Genomic DNA, 17,686 nt, shown 5'->3' on the forward strand with positions numbered 1-17,686 from the left:
CACTAAAAATTATTTCTCTACTCAGAATTCTATGTTTAATTAATCCGTAAACCAGGTATAAGATAAATAAAGATTTTTTTCTCATTTGTGAGGTTAATATTTTTTCTCCCTCACATCCTAGAAGTGATGTTCAAGAAATTAAAATGAAAAAATAAAAAGAATAAACCAAGAAGAGAAAAATATAGGAACCCAAAATACAGGGTCCCTAATGCATAACACTGGGGGAAAGGAAGATAACCCAGGATGTCAGCTGTGCACTTGACCTAAAAACCAATCAAACGAGATAGGAACAAGAGAATGGCAGAATCTAGAACACATGACGACCCCCCCCCCCCAACTCCGCCTCCAAAAAAGGGGTTTACTTGATGTTTGGCCATTATTAATAAAGAAATCAAATAAATTCTAATTAATTAAACACATAAAACTTAAATAAATTTTACTTCCTGAAGTTGATTTAAGTTTGAGAGGGTAAGAGAGGTGATATGAGTAAATAACACTGGGAAGTTTGTGTAGATTACCTTAAGAAGTTAAAAATTGATAACTGAATAAGGATCAATATATGCTTATTATTTATTTTATTTCAGAGATGGCTCTTGTGTTCCTAGAAAAGACATTCCTAAGTTGTAGAGGATTTACATCTCAAAGGGGCAAAAAATTTATAGTTGCAACTTTCTAAATAACTGTTCTAAGAAAAGGGAGGTCAGGGACCAACAATAAATAATAAATCTTTCTAAATTATAGTAAAACTAAGGCTGTCTTGGTCACTGCAAACAGAAAGAGGAGACCTCCTTAATTATTTCTGAGGCTAATATGACTTTGAAACTAAAGCAGAAGAGAATAGTATAACTAAAAATGAAAATTACAGGCCCATACCACTCATGAATATTTATGCAAAACTGCTAAACAAAATATTAGCTACTATATCCAGGAATGGGCTTCCCTGGTGGCTCAGCAATGTGAGCCTGCAATGTGCAAGATCTGGGTTCAATCCCTGGGATGAGAAGATCCCCTGGAGAAGGGAACAGCTGCCCACTCCAGTATTCTGGCTGGCTTGGAGAAGTCCATGGACGGGATAGCCCATGGGATTGCAAAGAGTTGGACATGACTGACTGACTTTCACTTTCATATATAGGAATACATTTTAAACCCTATGTATTTTATCCTGGAAATGAAAAATTGAATTTAGATTTAAATATCCATTAATATAATTTGCTATATAAATAGATTAAAGGAGAAGATACACATGATCATCTCAATAGTTGCCAACAAAACCACTGAACAGAATGCAACACTATTTCACAAATTAAAAAAAAAAAAAAAAAAAAAACAAGAAAGCTAGGAAAATACTGAGAAAGTTTTCTTTTCATAATAAAGGGTATTTACAAATCCTAATTATAACATAAACATTGGAAGAATCAGCATTCCTCTTAATTGCAAGCATAAGATAAAGACACTGCAATTATTACTTCTATTTCATAATGTTATTACTTCTATTTCATAATGTGCTAGGTGTTCTTACCATCATATTCAAAGAAAGTGAAAGAAAAGAACACAACAATACAAGTAAGAGGCCTGTGGTCTAAAAAAAACTAGAAACAAAGATTCCATTATTTGCAGATATCATGATTGCCTACACAGATAACCCCAAGAGAATGTACAGGCAAATGATTAGAATTAATGAGAAGTCACCAGGTATATAAGGTTTATATCGATAAATAAATGGTATTTCTATATGCCAGCAATAACAGTAAATGTAATCTTACAAATATATATCATTGGTAGCTGCATCAAAAATAAAAAAATTATAAGTAGAAATAAAAATGCTCATGATTTTTAAGGAGAAAATTATAAAACTTTATTGAAACATGTTAGAAATGACTTACATAAAAAAGAAATATCATGTTCATTAATAATTTCAGTATCATAAACATAGCATTTCTCATTAAAATACTCTATGTTCAATAAAAACCCAAAGAAATCCTGATGGGAATTTTAATGAAATTGGACAAGCTGATTATAAAATTAATACAGAAAAACAAGAAGTCAAGAATAATATGATATTACAGAAGAACAGAATAAGATGACTTATTTTATAATAAGTCTTATTTTAAACCTATTTTGGAGTTTCCCTGGTGGCTAAGTGGTAAAGAATCCATCTGCCAATGCAGGAGATTTCAGGTTCCATCCCTTGGTAAGGAAGATCCCCCAGACAAGGAAATGGCAACCCACTGCAGCATTCTTGCCTGGGAAATCCCAAGGAGAAGAGTCTGGCGGGCGACAGTCCATGGGGTCACTAAAGAGTAGGACATGACTTAGCAACTACACAACACCACCACTGGCCATAAATGGCCAAACTATAGGACCTGTGCCACACTCAGGAACTGATCAGAAGGGGCCCTGGGAGAACATGGCTTTGATCTGAACATGGCGGTGAATCTGAACGTGTAGCAACTGGAGGTTGCTGTTGATGTGGGTCGTTGTGGAGATGCCCACATCCACAGAAGGCAATCCGGTGAGAGGAGATCTGAGTGGTGCATTTCTATGTTCACATAAAATATAATCCACTGAATGAAAAGGAGTTCAAGAACCTATACTGATATAATTATACACACAGACAAATGGAGTAAGAAAACTTTTTTAAAAATAGAACACCAATTGATAAATATAGGAAAAAACTCACAGTGGCCATCAGCATAGTAAAAATTGATGATTCAGGCAAAAACCATCAACGGATGCTACGACTACTAAGTAACATTTAGATGAGGGGAGAACATATATACACAGATTCAAAGTTCAGTTCAGTTCAGTTGCTCAGTCGTGTCTGACTCTTTGCAACCCCATGGACTGCAGCACACCAGGCCTCCCTGTCCATCACCAACTCCCTCAGGTTTCTCAGACTCATGTCACTCAAGTTGATGATGCCATCCAACAATCTCATCCTCTGTCGTCCCCTTCTCCTACTGCCTTCAATCTTTCCCAGCATCAGGGTCTTTTCCAATGAGTCAGTTATTCACATTAGGTGGCCAAAGTATTGGAGTTTCAGCTTCAGAATCAGTCCTTCCAATGAATATTCAGAACTGATTTCCTTTAGGATGGACTGGTTGGATCTCCTTGCAGTCCAAGGGACTCTCAAGAGTCTTCTCCAACACCACAGTTCAAAAACTTCAGTTCTTCAGTGTTCAGCTTTCTTTATGGTCCAACCCTCACATCCATACATGACCATTGGAAAAAACATAGTTTGACTAGATGGACCTTTGTTGGCAAAGTAATGTCTCTGCTTTCTACTATGCTGTCTAGGTTTGTTATAACTTTTCTTTCAAGGAGCAAGTGTCCTTTCATTTCATGGCTGCAGTCACCATCTGCAGTGATTTTGGAGCCCCAAAAAATGAAGTCTCTCACTGTTTCCCCATCTATTTCCCATGAAGTGATGGGACCAGATGCCATGATCTTTATTTTTTGAATGTTGAGTTTTAAGCCAACTTTTTCACTCTCCTCTTTCACTTTAATCAAGAGGCTCTTTAGTTCTTCTTTGCTTTCTGCCATAAGGGTTGTGTCATCTGCATATCTGAGTTTATAGATATTTCTCCAGGCAATTTTGATTCCAGCTTGTGCTTCATCCAGCTGGGCATTTTGCATGATGTACTCTGTATATACATTAAATAAGCAGGGTGACAGCCTTGACATACTCCTTTCCTGATTTGGAACCAGTCCACTGATCCATGTCCCATTCTAACTGTTGCTTCTTGACCTGCATACAGATCTCTCAGGAGGCAGGTAAGGTGGTCTGCTATTACCAACTCTTTAAGAATTTTCCACAGTTTGCAATGATCCACAAGGTCAAAGGCTTTAGCATAGTCAATGAATGACAGATCCAATAGATGTTGGCAATTTGATCTCTGATTCCTCTGCCTTTTATAAATCAGATTCAATGTATCTTTCCACAAAATACTTACTAATTACAAAGAAAATAAATAGGAATTTTTCAGCAGAGTCACCTGGCAGATACTACCTTAACCAAGTAATCCAGGTTAACATCATGGGTAATGGGATAACATGACATCCCTTACACCCTGAAATGATGCACTGAGAAGGATACAATATCACTTCTGTTACTCCTGACCACAAAATTTATCAGCCTAAAATTGATTACATAAAAACATCAGACAAACCCAAACATACAATAAAATAATTGGCCTTGACTCTTCAAAAATATAAAAAATAAATCATAAAAGGGAAAAAAACTGAGGAAATGTGCCAGATTGTGTGAATGAAATAGACATAACAACTAAATGCAATAAGTGATCCTGAATTGGATATTAGACAAAAACTTGGAGGGGCAGGTAAGGAAACACAGACTACAAAAGCCATTGTGGGAAAAAGTGGTGAAATTCAAAGCTTGCCAATTACACAATTGCATGTGTTCATGTCCATTCCCTGATTTTGATAGTTTTGCTGTGGTTATAACAGAACCTGTCCTTGTTCTTAACAATCACACACTGAAGTCTTTAGGAGTTGCACCATAATTTCAAATAGCTCAGAAAAGAAATTACATATATATATTACATAAGTTCAGTATAGGTTACTCCTTATTAGTGTTGGTGCTGCTATTTACCACTTATACTTAGATGAAACAATTCTTTCCAAAGGACAATATTAACAATAAGAAATACTGACACTTAATAAAGAGGGAGAAGATAAGTAATAGCCTCCCTCCTCCCCAAGAAAACTCAGTGAATTTTCACTAAGGACTACTCTGAGTATGTTGTCTAAACTAAAAGCTTAGAAATGATTTGCTAGACATCCTGGACAGGACTAAGTTTCCTGGCTATGTGCAAAAGAAAAATTCATGTGGAGCTAGTGCCAGGTGAGAAAGCCAGCACAGGGAGGACGGGCTTCAGGAAACTCTTTGTTGGCCTGTATCCCTGGCAGGAGAGAAGCCTTGCAAAGGCCAGCGGAGACCAGAACAGCAGACTAAGGCTGCCTTGTTCAGTCACATGTAATTACAAGCCAACGAGGATAATCCATGTGTCCTAGGCTACTTTTATACAAAGTGGTAACTCCTATCAGGTGCTCCTGCACTTCCATATTGACTCAGTGGTAAAGAATCCTCCTGCCAACACAGGAGATGCAGGTTCAATCCCTGGGTCAGGAAGATCCCCTGGAGGAGGAAACGGCAACCCACTCCAGTATTTTTGCCCCGGGAAACCCCATGGACAGACGGGCCTGGCGGGCTACAGTCCATGGGGTCACAGAGTCAGACACGACTGAGTTACTAAAGTAACAACAAATCAAATACTTCTAGTAATGAACCAGTCAAGGACACTCAAGCATATGGTGGGGTTGGGGTGGGGGGCATGATTTTTACCAAACACCATTTGTAAGTCAATGTGAAAAGCTAATGTTAACCCTCCAAAATTTGGTGGTTTCTAAGTCACAGGAGCATTTTGGCTAACTGACTAACTAAATCCTCATTTGTGAGATATTTTAGCTATGTGTAGACACAACCTCTTCACAGCATTATCCTTTTATTTGCTTTAAATGCATATTAAAGCAGCAACAGGTACTGGGTATAGTTTCACCTACAACCACAGGGCTTTAGATCTCAAGAGCCACCTTGCAAAGATTTGAGAAACCATAGCTCAGCAGCTGACAAATTCAACAAAACCTAAGTGGCTTACATAAAAATGTACAGATGGTTTCTCATTGATGCAGTTTATAAAATGTGCCTGGCTGCTTTTTAAAATATACATTTAAGAAACAAAACCTCAGGATTGAAAATTACCATAATTTTGATAGCCCATGTAACAATTCTTAAACAGCACATATATTAATAGCTTAAGATCCTTGTTACTTCTCATTTTATTACCAGAAACATTTTTTTCTCCTTGTAATCATAGAGTTTTTTTATATGTGAGAGTATTTTATGTTAGCACTTGAAAAATTAACTTTCAATACACCTTTCAGCTCCCTCTGGATCACTTTTTCATAGGTAACTGTTTTTTTATGCGACGTATACCAATAAATAGATTAATTTCTCCCTGTTGAAATAAATTTATTTCCATGCTTCTATCTCACTAGTATAGTAATTTCATGTGAATAAAGAGCAAATCCCAAATGTACTCCCACCTTCACAGGAAATGCTGAATGAATTAGAGGCACTGACTTATGAACAAAATTCTGTGGTACAGCACATTATACTTAGATAATAATCAATCAAAGTTAAATTTAGAACCCAGAAAAAGCTCATGCATATATGGTCAATTAATTTATGACAAAGGAGCCAAGAATGTAAAATGGGGAAAGAATAATCTCTTTGAAAAGTGTTGTGAAGACTGGAGAGCTATAAGCCAAAGAATGGAACTGGATTCCTATCTTGGAATGTACACAGAATCAGCTCAAAATGAGTTCAAGACTTGAATGTACATCCTGAAAATATAAAAGTCCTAGAAGAAAATACAGAAGGTAAGCTTCTCAACCTCAGTTTTGAATAATAATTCTTTTGATTTGACACCAAAAGCAAAGGTAACAAAAGTAAAAGTAAACAAGTTGAACTGCATCAAACTATGACACTTCTGCACAGCAAATAAAACCATCGACAAAATGAAAAGGCAACCTATGGATTGGGAGAAAATATTTCCCATTACCCATGTGTTAAGAGGTTAATATCCAAAATATAGAAAAAACTCATACAACTCAATAACAATAAAACCAAACAATCTAATTAAAAATGGGTAGAGTGTCTAGATAGGCATTTTCCTAAAGACATACAAATGTCCAACAGGTGCATGAAAAGGTGCTCAACATTCCTAATCATCAGGAAATAAAAATCAAAACTACAATGAAACATCATCTCACACTTTATGGAACGCCTGTAACAAAGAGATAAAGACAAGTATTGGTAAGAATGAAGAGAAAAGGGAATTCTCATGTGCTATTGGTAAGAATGTAAGTTGGTATAGCCATTACCTAAAACAATATGGAGATTCCTAAAAAGTTTAATAAAAGAACTACGTGTATCAGCAATACCACTTTTAGGTACATATCCAAAGAAAATACAAAAGATCTCAAAGGGATATCTGTACTCAAAGAGATGAACTGCAGCATTTTCCGTAATAGTCAAGATGCAGAAACAGCCTAAGTGTCTATCAGTGCATGAATTGATAAAAATGTATAGTACTCACCCAAGAGAAAAAGTTATTCCTGCTATTTGTGACAACATGAATGGACATTAAGGGCATTATGCTAACTGAAATAACAGAGAGAGAAAGACAAATACCACATGATATCACTTATATGTAGAATCTTAAAAAGCCCAACAGGTACTAGAATGGTGGTTACAAGGGGCTGGAAAATTGGGAGAAAGGGGAAATATTAGCTAAATGTTAAGTTTTAAGATGGAATAAATTCTGGGGATCTAATATTCAGCAGGTGGCTTCCCTGGTGGCTCAGAAGTTAAAGCATCTGCCTGCAATGCAGTGATCCCTGGGTCGGGAAGATCCCCTGGAGAAAGAAATGGCAACCCACTCCAGTATTCTTGTCTGGAGAATCCCATGGATGGAGGAGCCTGGTAGGCTACAGTCCAAGGGGTCGCAAAGAGTCGGACACGAATGAGCGACTTCACTTTCAATATTCAGCATAGTGACTAGTTATCAATATATATTATAAACTTGAAAGCTGCTAAAAGAGTAGATCTTAAATGTTCTTATCACAAAGAACTGGTAATTATGTGAAGAGACAGGTGATAGCTAATGCTATGATGGAAATCATTTTGCAGTATATCAGTATAAACATGTTATAAACCTTAAACTTATACAATATTATATGTCAATTATATCTCAATAAAGTTGGAAAATGAAAAAAAAATGTACTTTGGGTGACATTTTTATAATATAGGGAATAATGGTAGTAACTTTTAAAAAAATTTTTAACAGAAATTTTTAAAAAACCAGTAACTTTTTATTTAAAATGATCATGGATGGACCACAGTAATATGTCACTCAGTAATATGTCACATGAAGAAAATGGCAGTGTTTTATTACAGATTGAGACAGTTTTCTCTTCTAAACAGATTGAGACAGTTTTCTCTTCCAAACAGATTACAGTCTATTAAATTAAAATTTGGACCGCTTATTGTCAGGATCCCAGTACACGTCAGACCAATTAAAATAACTAATGAGAAAAAGGACCATTTGGGCATTTAGAATTAGGTCTACTATAAGGTTAATTACTTCTCATGTATTAGAAAATTTGAATTGGAAAAATGCAGGCTATTTCATAACATAGACATGTAACATAAAAGAAAAGTAATGAAAGAAAAAAAGAAGCAATAATCAGCAGCTCAATGATGAAATTTACATCCTTAAAGAATCTTTGCATTTCCAAGTTATAGATTTCCCCCATCCCTAAGTACTTAGATTTTAGAATAACATACGTTCTTTTCCAGTTACTTTCATAATTATAATCACATTTCATGCTCATTAAAGTGAGTTAGAGTCTTAAGGCAAATTTAAGATTTATGATGAAATGAGAAGAATAGAATGCCGTGGTGGAAAGGAAACTTTGGCACCATTACTTAATTATTGTCTAGGCTATTTTTCTACCATTATCTAAATGAATGCAACAGTTGTAGGCAATGCTGGCAAAAGTTAAAACGCTGAAATTAACTATCAAACAGGCCATTTTATACTGCTGATGTGCATTTGTTTGAGTTCCTTGGGATCAGGTACAAAGACTTAAATAGAACCATTTCTAGGAAGGAGAAAAGAGGCTTTGATTGTGACAGATGATACCGACCAATTCTCTACAGCTTAAAGGGCATAGCTGCACAGTTTTAGTGCAATGTGCTTCCTGCCTCATCGTTAGGATGAAGGTAAATTATTGCCTCTTTGTTTTTCAGAAAGCATGATTGGCCCTTGGCCAGTAAGCAAGGATCTTCCTCTTCTCTCTCATTGCCCTTTATCTCTTAGTTTTCTTACAACCGCCCATTACTTTTCTGACATAACTGGGATCTGATCTTATATGTTAGATGACAAGTTTTTGATGGCAAGAGCAGAATCTTTGCCATCCTGGTACCCACAGAGTTGGGGAAGGAAATGGCAACTCACTCTAATATTCTTGCCTGGGAAATCCCACCGACAGAGAAGCCTGGTGGGTTAGAGTCCATGGGGTCACAAAAGAGCTGGACACGACTTGGCAGCTAACAACAACCCACAAAGGACCTTGTGAAAAACAGGGCCTTGTGAAAAAGTGGCCGTTAGTTAACAATTGTCCAGTGGAACTGTCTACAGAATGTGATAGGGAAGTGAAGTGAAGTCGCTCAGTCGTATGTGACTCTTTGTGATCCCATGGATTGTAGCCTACCAGGCTCCTCTGTCCATGGGATTCTCCAGACAAGAATACTGGAGTGGGTTGCCATTTCCTTCTATGATAAGCTGACCCCAACTTCTCTCTGACTCCATTCTGCCACACAGGCCGCATGAATGCAAGCCACGTCAAGCTTTAGTCCTCCGGGGTCTGCACTGACTCCATTCCCTGAGAGTAGCTCTTTCATAGTCAAATGCCAGGTCTATGGAAATATGCCACAGATGTTCATATGTCTGAGGTAGATAAGTGCCAGAGACTGAAAAAAGGAAATCCAGATAACAAAACTGGAGAAAATGATAGAGAGGTGCTTGATGTGAGAAATGTCATAGCCCAAGTAGGGGAAAAAAAAAAAAAAGGCAAAAAGACTAATAAGGGGTAAGCTCAGCGTGTCAATAAATGGCAGAGAGGTGAAAAAATCCTCCCATGGTATGATAATATGGGGTGTGAGCTTACTCTTGAATCTTCAGAAAAGAGGACTGGAGTTCCATGGTTTACTAGGTGTTCTGGGGGAAAAGAAAAAAAGGTGTCAGTGTAATTCTTTGGCATTGAATACAACTTACGAAGGGATAAAGCAGTGAGACACCAAGAAAGAAATGGCGTAGATAGCAGGCGTATTTCCTGTAAAACAGTGAAGGATGGTGCAAAGTGTCATTTATAAAATGTTGTGTTTTCACACGGACAGGCACCACCACCTATGGCATTTAACCCTGATAAATCAGCCCCTAAAAATGTAAATTGTAGAACTGCCATTTGGAAGTTCTGGTTCCAAACTAAGTACTTGTGTTACTTCCCATTACACTTTGATCTTCTACTGAAGGTCAGGCGTTCTTCATATACACTGAAGGCACACTAGGAAAGAGGGATGCTATCTCCTTACATAAGCCCTCTCTTTTTCCCCCTGGACTGACAGTAGGTCATGTACCTCCAAAGCCTGTTTTACCTACTGTGGTGCTTTTGGCCATATTATGTCCCACAATTGGAATGGTCCCTTCTTTCCTGTCTTAATTTTTCATAGCTGCAAATTGTAATTTCTCCTTGCACTCTTTTTGTTGTTTTTGTTCAGTCACCCAGTCATGTCTGACCCTTTGTGACCCCATGGACTGCAGCACACCAGGCCTCCCTGTCCCTCTCAGTCTGCCGGAGTTTGCCCAAGTTCATGTTCACTGCATTGGTGATGCCATCCAGCCATCTCATCCTCTGACATCTTCTTCTCTTTCTGCCCTCAATCTTTCCCAGTATCAGGGACTTTTCCAATGGGTCAGCTGTTCGCATCAGGTGACCAAAATACTGGAGCTTCAGCTTTAGCATCAATCCTTCCAAGGAGTATTCAGGGTTGATTTCTCTTAAGATTGACTAGTTTGTTCTCTTTGCTGTCCAAGGGACTCTCAGGAGTCTTCTCCAGCACCACATTTCAAAGGCATCAATTTTTCAGTGTTCTGCCTTCTTTACAGTCCAGCTCTCACAACCACACGTGACCATTGGGAAGACCATAGCCTTGACTATAAGGACCTTTGTCAGCAGAGTGATGTCTCTGCTTTTCAACACACTGTCCATGTTTGTCATCACTTTCCTGCCAAGAAGCAATTGTCTTCTGATTTCATGGCTGCAGTCAGCCTCTGCAGTGATTTTAGAGCCCAAGAAGAGGAAATCTGTCACTACTTCCACCTTTTCCCCTTCTATTTGGCATGCAGTAATGGGCCTGGAGGCCATGATCTGAATTCTGGGGTTTTTTAAAAAAATATTTAGTCTTAAACCGGCTATTTCAGTCTCCTCCTTCACCCTCATCAAGAGACTCCTTAGTTCCTGTTTACTTTCTGCCATTAGAGCAGTATCATCCACATATTTGAGGTTGCCGAAGTTTCTCGCACCTATCTAGATTCCAGCTTATAACTCATCCAGTCCTGTATTTCACAGATGTGTTCAGCATATAGGTTAAACAAACAGGGTGACAGCAGATGACAATTTCTTTTATCTTTAAGTAAATTTTTCTTGAAGCCATTCCTCATCAGATTTCCCAGGTGGCGCTAGTGGTAAAGAACCCACCTGCTAATGCAGGAGACATAAGAGACACAGGTTTGATCCCTAGGTCAGAAAGATGCCATGGAGAAGGAAATGGCAAACCACTCCAGTATCCTTGCCTGGAGAATCCATTAACAGAGGAGCCTGGTGGGCCACAGTCCATGGGGTCACAAAGAGTCATGACTGAAGCAATTTAGCACACATTCCTTGTATCATTGCTGTTTATTAATGAAGTTTAAGTCATTTCACTGTCAATTTACAGTGGATCTCAAGGTCTTTAAGGTTTAAATATGCTGTACCTTCTAATTCATATGCACATAAGCATTACAATTTCAATAGCCATCCTGGTGAATAATTGAAAAACAAGTCATTTTAAACATTTCATTGCTAAGAGAATACTTATGAGACTTGATTGTCAGGAAATCACTTCCTAGCCATAACTTTTTGCATACATAGTAGTCAGCCAAGGTTTGATGGCTGCTTAATAAAGAGACTGAAGTGAAGTGAAGTCAAGTCACTCAGTCATGTCTGACTCTTTGTGACCCTGTGGACTGTAGCCTACCAGGCTCCTCCGTCCATGGGATTCTCCAGGCAATGATACTGGAGTGGGTTGCATTTCCTTCTCCAGGGATCTTCCCTACTCAGGGATCAAACCCGGGTCTCTGCATTGCAGGCAGACACTTTACGGTCTGAGCCACCAGAGAAGCCCAAAGAGACTGAAGACCTTTGGATTTGGAGATATGATAGGCCAGAGCTTATGCTACCAATAATCTCTGGTAGATTCACAAGGCATAGAAGCAAGTGGGTAACATGTAATCTTGGGTCTGCTTCTCTTCAGCACTGATTGAATGTTCACATCATGCACACAGCTAAACTGAACCCTTGAGGAAAAGTGAATGTATGATTTTAAGACGTTTTTATCTAAACAGAAAATCCAGTGTTTGCATGTATGTTTTTTCCAAAAAAATAGGTATCAGCAAGTAGCTCACTTTCTTCTTTCCCACTGGCAAAATTCCCAGTAATCAGCTCAATTTGTTAATCTAAGCATGCAACAAAGAAATCTAAAGTAATGTTTTTTTGTAATATGTATGATATTTTTAAGTATTTAATAGAATAGCTGCTATTGTTGTTCTTATCATTGATTTGTAATTTCTGTTATTGTTATTACCACAATTATCATTAAGTTGGACTTTCTTTAGATATATCTATAAACTTCTTTAAATACCAAGAATTTGTGGGGCCATATTATGAAAATTAAACACTGAAAAGAGCTGATTATTGGCCTTTAAGCAGTTTTAACTACAGTCTTAGTATTTATGTTCAGTTCAGTTCAGTTGCTCAGTCGTATCCAACTCTTTGCAACCCCATGAATCGCAGCACCCCAGGCCTCCCTGTCCATCACCAACTCCCGGAGCTTACTCAAACCCATGTCCATTGGGTTGGTGATGCCATCCAACCATCTCATCCTCTGTAGTCCCCTTCTCCTCCTGCCCCCAATCCCTCCCAGCATCAGGATCTTTTCCAATGAGTCAACTCTTTGCATGAGGTAGCCAAAGTACTGGAGTTTCAGCCTCAGTATCAGTCCTTCCATGAACACCCAGGACTGATCTCCTTTAGGATAGACTGGTTGGATCTCCTTGCAGTCCAAGGGACTCTCAAGAGTCTTCTCCAACACTACAGTTCAAAAGCATCAATTCTTCGGTGCTCAGCTTTCCTCACAGTCCAACTCTCACATACATACATGACCACTGGAAAAACCATAGCCTTGACCAGATGGACCTTTGTTGGCAAAGTAATGTCTCTGCTTTTTAATATGCTATCTAGGTTGGTCATAACTTTCCTTCCAAGGATTAAGTATCTTTTAATTTCATGGCTGCAATCACCATCTGCAGTGATTTTGGAGCCCCCAAAATTAAAGTCTGACACTGTTTCCACTGTCTCCCCATCTATTTCCCATGAAGTGATGGGACCAGATGCCATGATCTTAGATTTCTGAATGTTAAGCTTTAAGCCAACTTTTTCACTCACCTCTTTCACTTTCATCAAGAGGCTTTTCAGTTCCTCTTCACTTTCTGCCATAAGGGTGGTGTCATCTGTATATCTGAGGTTATTGATATTTCTCCCGGCAATCTTGATTCCAGGTTGTGCTTCTTCCAGCCCAGCGTTTCTCATGATGTACTCTGCATATAAGTTACTTAAGCAGGGTGACAATACACAGCCTTGATGTACTACTTTTCCTATTGGGAACCAGTCTGTTGTTCCATGGCCAGTTCTAACTGTTGCTTCCTGACCTGAATACAGGTTTCTCAAGAGGCTGGTCAGGTGGTCTGGTATGCCAATCTCTTTCAGAATTTTCCACAGTTTCTTGTGATCCACACAATCGAAGGCTTTGGCATAGTCAATAAAGCAGAAATAGATGTTTTTCTGTAACTCTCTGGCTTTTTCGATGATCCAGTGGGTGTTGGCAATTTGATCTCTGGTTCCTCTGTCTTTTCTAAAACCAGCTTGAACATCTAGAAGTTCATGGTTCACGTATTGCTGAAGCCTGGCTTGGAGAATTTTGAGCATTACTTTACTAGTGTGTGAGATGAGTGCAATTATGTGGTAGTTTGAGCATTCTTTGGGATTGCCTTTCTTAGGGACTGGAATGAAAATTGACCTTTTCCAGTCCTGTGGCCACTGCTGAGTTTTCCAAATTTGCTGGCATATTGAGTGCAGCACTTTCACAGCATCATCTTTCAGGATTTGAAATAGCTCAACTGGAATTCCATCACCTCCACTAACTTTGTTGGTAGTGATTCTTTCTAAGGCCCACTTGTCTTCACAATCCAGGATGTCTGGCTCTAGATGAGTGATCACTCATCGTGATTATCTGTGTTGTGAAGGTCTTTTTGTATAGTGCTACTGTGTTTTCTTGCCACCTCCTCTTAATATCTTCTGCTTCTATTAGATCCATACCATTTCTGTCCTTTATCGGTCCCATCTTTGCATGAAATGTTCCCTTGGTATCTCTAATTTTCTTGAAGATCTCTAGTCTTTCCCATTCTGTTGTTTTCCTCTATTTTTTTTTTTTTTTTGCATTTATCCCTGAGGAAGGCTTTCTTATCTCTCCTGGCTATTCTTTAGAACTCTGCATTCAAATGGGAATATCTTTCCTTTTCTCCTTTGCTTTTTGCTTCTCTTCTTTTCACAGCTATTTGTAAGGCCTCCTCAGACAACCATTTTGCCTTTTTGCATTTCTTTTCCTTGGGGATGGTCTTGATGCCTGTCTCCTGTACAATGTCATGAACCTCCATCCATAGTTCATCAGGCTCTCTGTCTATCAGATCTACTCCCTTAAATCTAGTTCTCGCTTCCACTGTATAGTCATAAGGGATTTGATTTAGGTCATACCTGAATGGTCTCGTGGTTTTCCCTACTTTCTTCAGTTTGAAGAAATTCAGTCTGAATTTGGCAATAAGGAGTTCATGATCTGAGACACAGTCAGTTCCCGGTCTATTTTTGCTGACTGTATAGAGTTTCTCCACCTTTGGCTGCAAGGAATATAATCAGTCTGATTTCAGTGTTGACCATCTGGTGATGTCCATGTGTAGAGTCTTCTCTTGTGTTGTTGGAAGAGGGCGTTTGCTATCACCAGTGTGTTCTCTTGCCAAAACTCTATTAGCCTTTGCCCTGATTCATTCCATACTCCAAGGCCAAATTTGCTTGTTACTCCAGGTGTATCTTGACTTCCTACTTTTGCATTGATATGAACAAATTCAGCTGCACTAGATATGATAGACATTACTCTGGTTATATGGAGATAAATGAAGATTAACCAAATGAGAAAAGCAAAATCTTTTTATTCAGAGTTTGCTACAGCCAGGAAGTTAGTCACTATCACTTGTGTTTGGCAGAGACTCAAAGGCAGGCAGAGGAATGGGAAAGCTTTACAATGGTAAAATGGAAGGTTTCAGGTATGCCCTGATTGGAGGCTGTTGGAAAGGAGAAACTGTAGGTACACCACCTTGAAGTTGGGCATCCCATGTGATTGGTTAGTGTGCATTACTTGGCTTTCTCTGCTTGGCTCTAAGTCCAAAGTGGGGATAAATATTTAGGAAGTTTTCAATTCAGAGATACTTGGGTTGACTGTTATAGGGGCTGTAGTTTGACTTTCTGGATTCCTGCCAGAGATAGTAATCTGACTTCCTACAAATCTGATAAAGCAAGATGGCTTCTAGTTGGTTTCCTGTATGAAGTGAAGTGAAGTGAAGTTGCTCAGTCATGTCCAACTCTTTGTGACCCCATGGACTGTAGCCCACCAGGCTCCTCTGTCCATGGGATTTTCCAGGCAAGAATACTGGAGTGGGTTGCCATGGTCAGAGTTCTGCTTTTGTATACAGTCTAGTCATTGTCTATTTGCATATTCAGTTTCTCAATTAAAAGCACTGGGTCTGGAGCTGGAATGCGCATCTTACTAATTGTGTTGCCTTGGGCAGTGGGCAAATCTCTTTGTGACCCAATCCCCTAACTTATCAAATGGATTTAGAATAGTCATTAATTTATAGGATTTTAAGATAATTAAGTGAGTTAACATATGTAAAGTACTTAAAACAATGCCTAGCACGTAATAAGTATTAGAATTTTTTCTTATATGTTCAATATAATTAAAGAAATTCTATTGGATGTGATTCGTTGGGTATTACGTTCCTTCAAATGCCTTTTAAATTATAAGAATTACATTTTATACCAATGCAAATTCTGCTTTTACTTTAAGCTACTGTATTATTTATAGGAAATTCACACTAAGGAGCAAATGTATATCCTTGGAAGCCATGCTGATTCTCAATTCTTCACTATTTTTTACCATGTGATTTTGCAGTATACTTCAGTGCATAGAGTATATTTCACTACCCCATCCATAGTAAACTTGGTCATGCAACTTGCTTTTGTTAAAGAAATACTTGTGGACACTATGTGAGTAGAAGTCTTAAATGTACACAATTTGGCTTGATTTCATGTGTTACTCTGATTGTCATTAAAAAAAAAAAAAATGTATGTTTCAGAAAACTACTGTCCCATTAGCCTGAGCCCCAGAGAGAGTCCAGTGAAGCAGATCTAAGCCCATCTAGAGCCTAGAGTCAAGCCCTGCTGCTGCGGCTGCTGCTGCTAAGTCACTTCAGTTGTCTCCAACTCTGTGCGACCCCATAGACGGCAGCCCACCAGGCTCCTCTGTCCCTGGACCCTAAAGAAAAGCACCTTAGCTGTTCTTCAGATCTGTGAGTCAGAAAAAATAAATGCTTATTGTTATAAGACAATGGGTTTCAGAGAGTAGTTTGTGATGTAGCATTATCACACAATAACAGGGTATTAGAGAAGAATAATAGGTTAAATCTTTCACTCACAATTTTGTCATTGCTGGATAAAATGAGTAGCTTGTTTTTTAATGAGGGGAATCTGGAGAAGCTGAGAGAGAATGGTAACATTTTGATATGGCAGAAGTGATTGGGAAAGATAGGGAAGCATTGCCAGAGTGAAATTCTGCTTACTGGGGATGGTAGAGGATTGAGACATTTGAGGATGTTAGATTCTTAGAAGGAGGAGTTACACTGGGAGCAAGATTGATCAGAAGCAGTTGAGGGGAGGTGGTGAATATTTCACTTCATTGTTCGGAATAGGAAAAATCAGAGAGCCAATTTGCCTCTCCAGGGTGAATATTTCCTAATGGCAGGGAGACACCTGTACTTAGAAATAAAAATTATTTACAACTAATAATAATCAGTCAGAAAATACACACTTTTGAAAAATATGTCAAAGAATTTCATGGGAGAAATTTAAACCAACTGAATCACGCTGCCTATTAGCATTTGATATTTATGAGTGCACAAAAGCATGGTCTTTAGAAATACTGTGTGCATTTGAACTGCTTTTGCAGTTCCAGCATCAGATTAAAATTTAATTCTATGCAACTCCTGATGATTTTGTTTAGAATGACGGCCTCTGCAGTGAATTAAGTCAGCATGGTGTAGCAAAGCCCTTCTTGTGATTTTGGGAGTCACGTAGGTAAAGCTCCTGAGTGAAACACTGGAATATATGCAGAAAGAAACATTATTTTCCTGGCAATGCAAAACCACTGTCATATGCTCCAAACCAGGCGAGGTGTGCAGTATTACTCATAATTATCTTTATTCATCAGAAATCTCTGGTTTCAAGCGGTGACCACATTTACTCAAGTAGGTGGGCTTGGCTGTACTCCCACCAATTGTAATGCAATATGTTTCTCTTAACCATTCTTTATATTTGGTAAAGCAATAAGCTCAGTGGA

The sequence above is a fragment of the Muntiacus reevesi genome, chromosome 3 (genome assembly GCF_963930625.1).
Source record: "Muntiacus reevesi chromosome 3, mMunRee1.1, whole genome shotgun sequence".
Taxonomy (NCBI): Eukaryota; Metazoa; Chordata; class Mammalia; order Artiodactyla; family Cervidae; genus Muntiacus; species Muntiacus reevesi.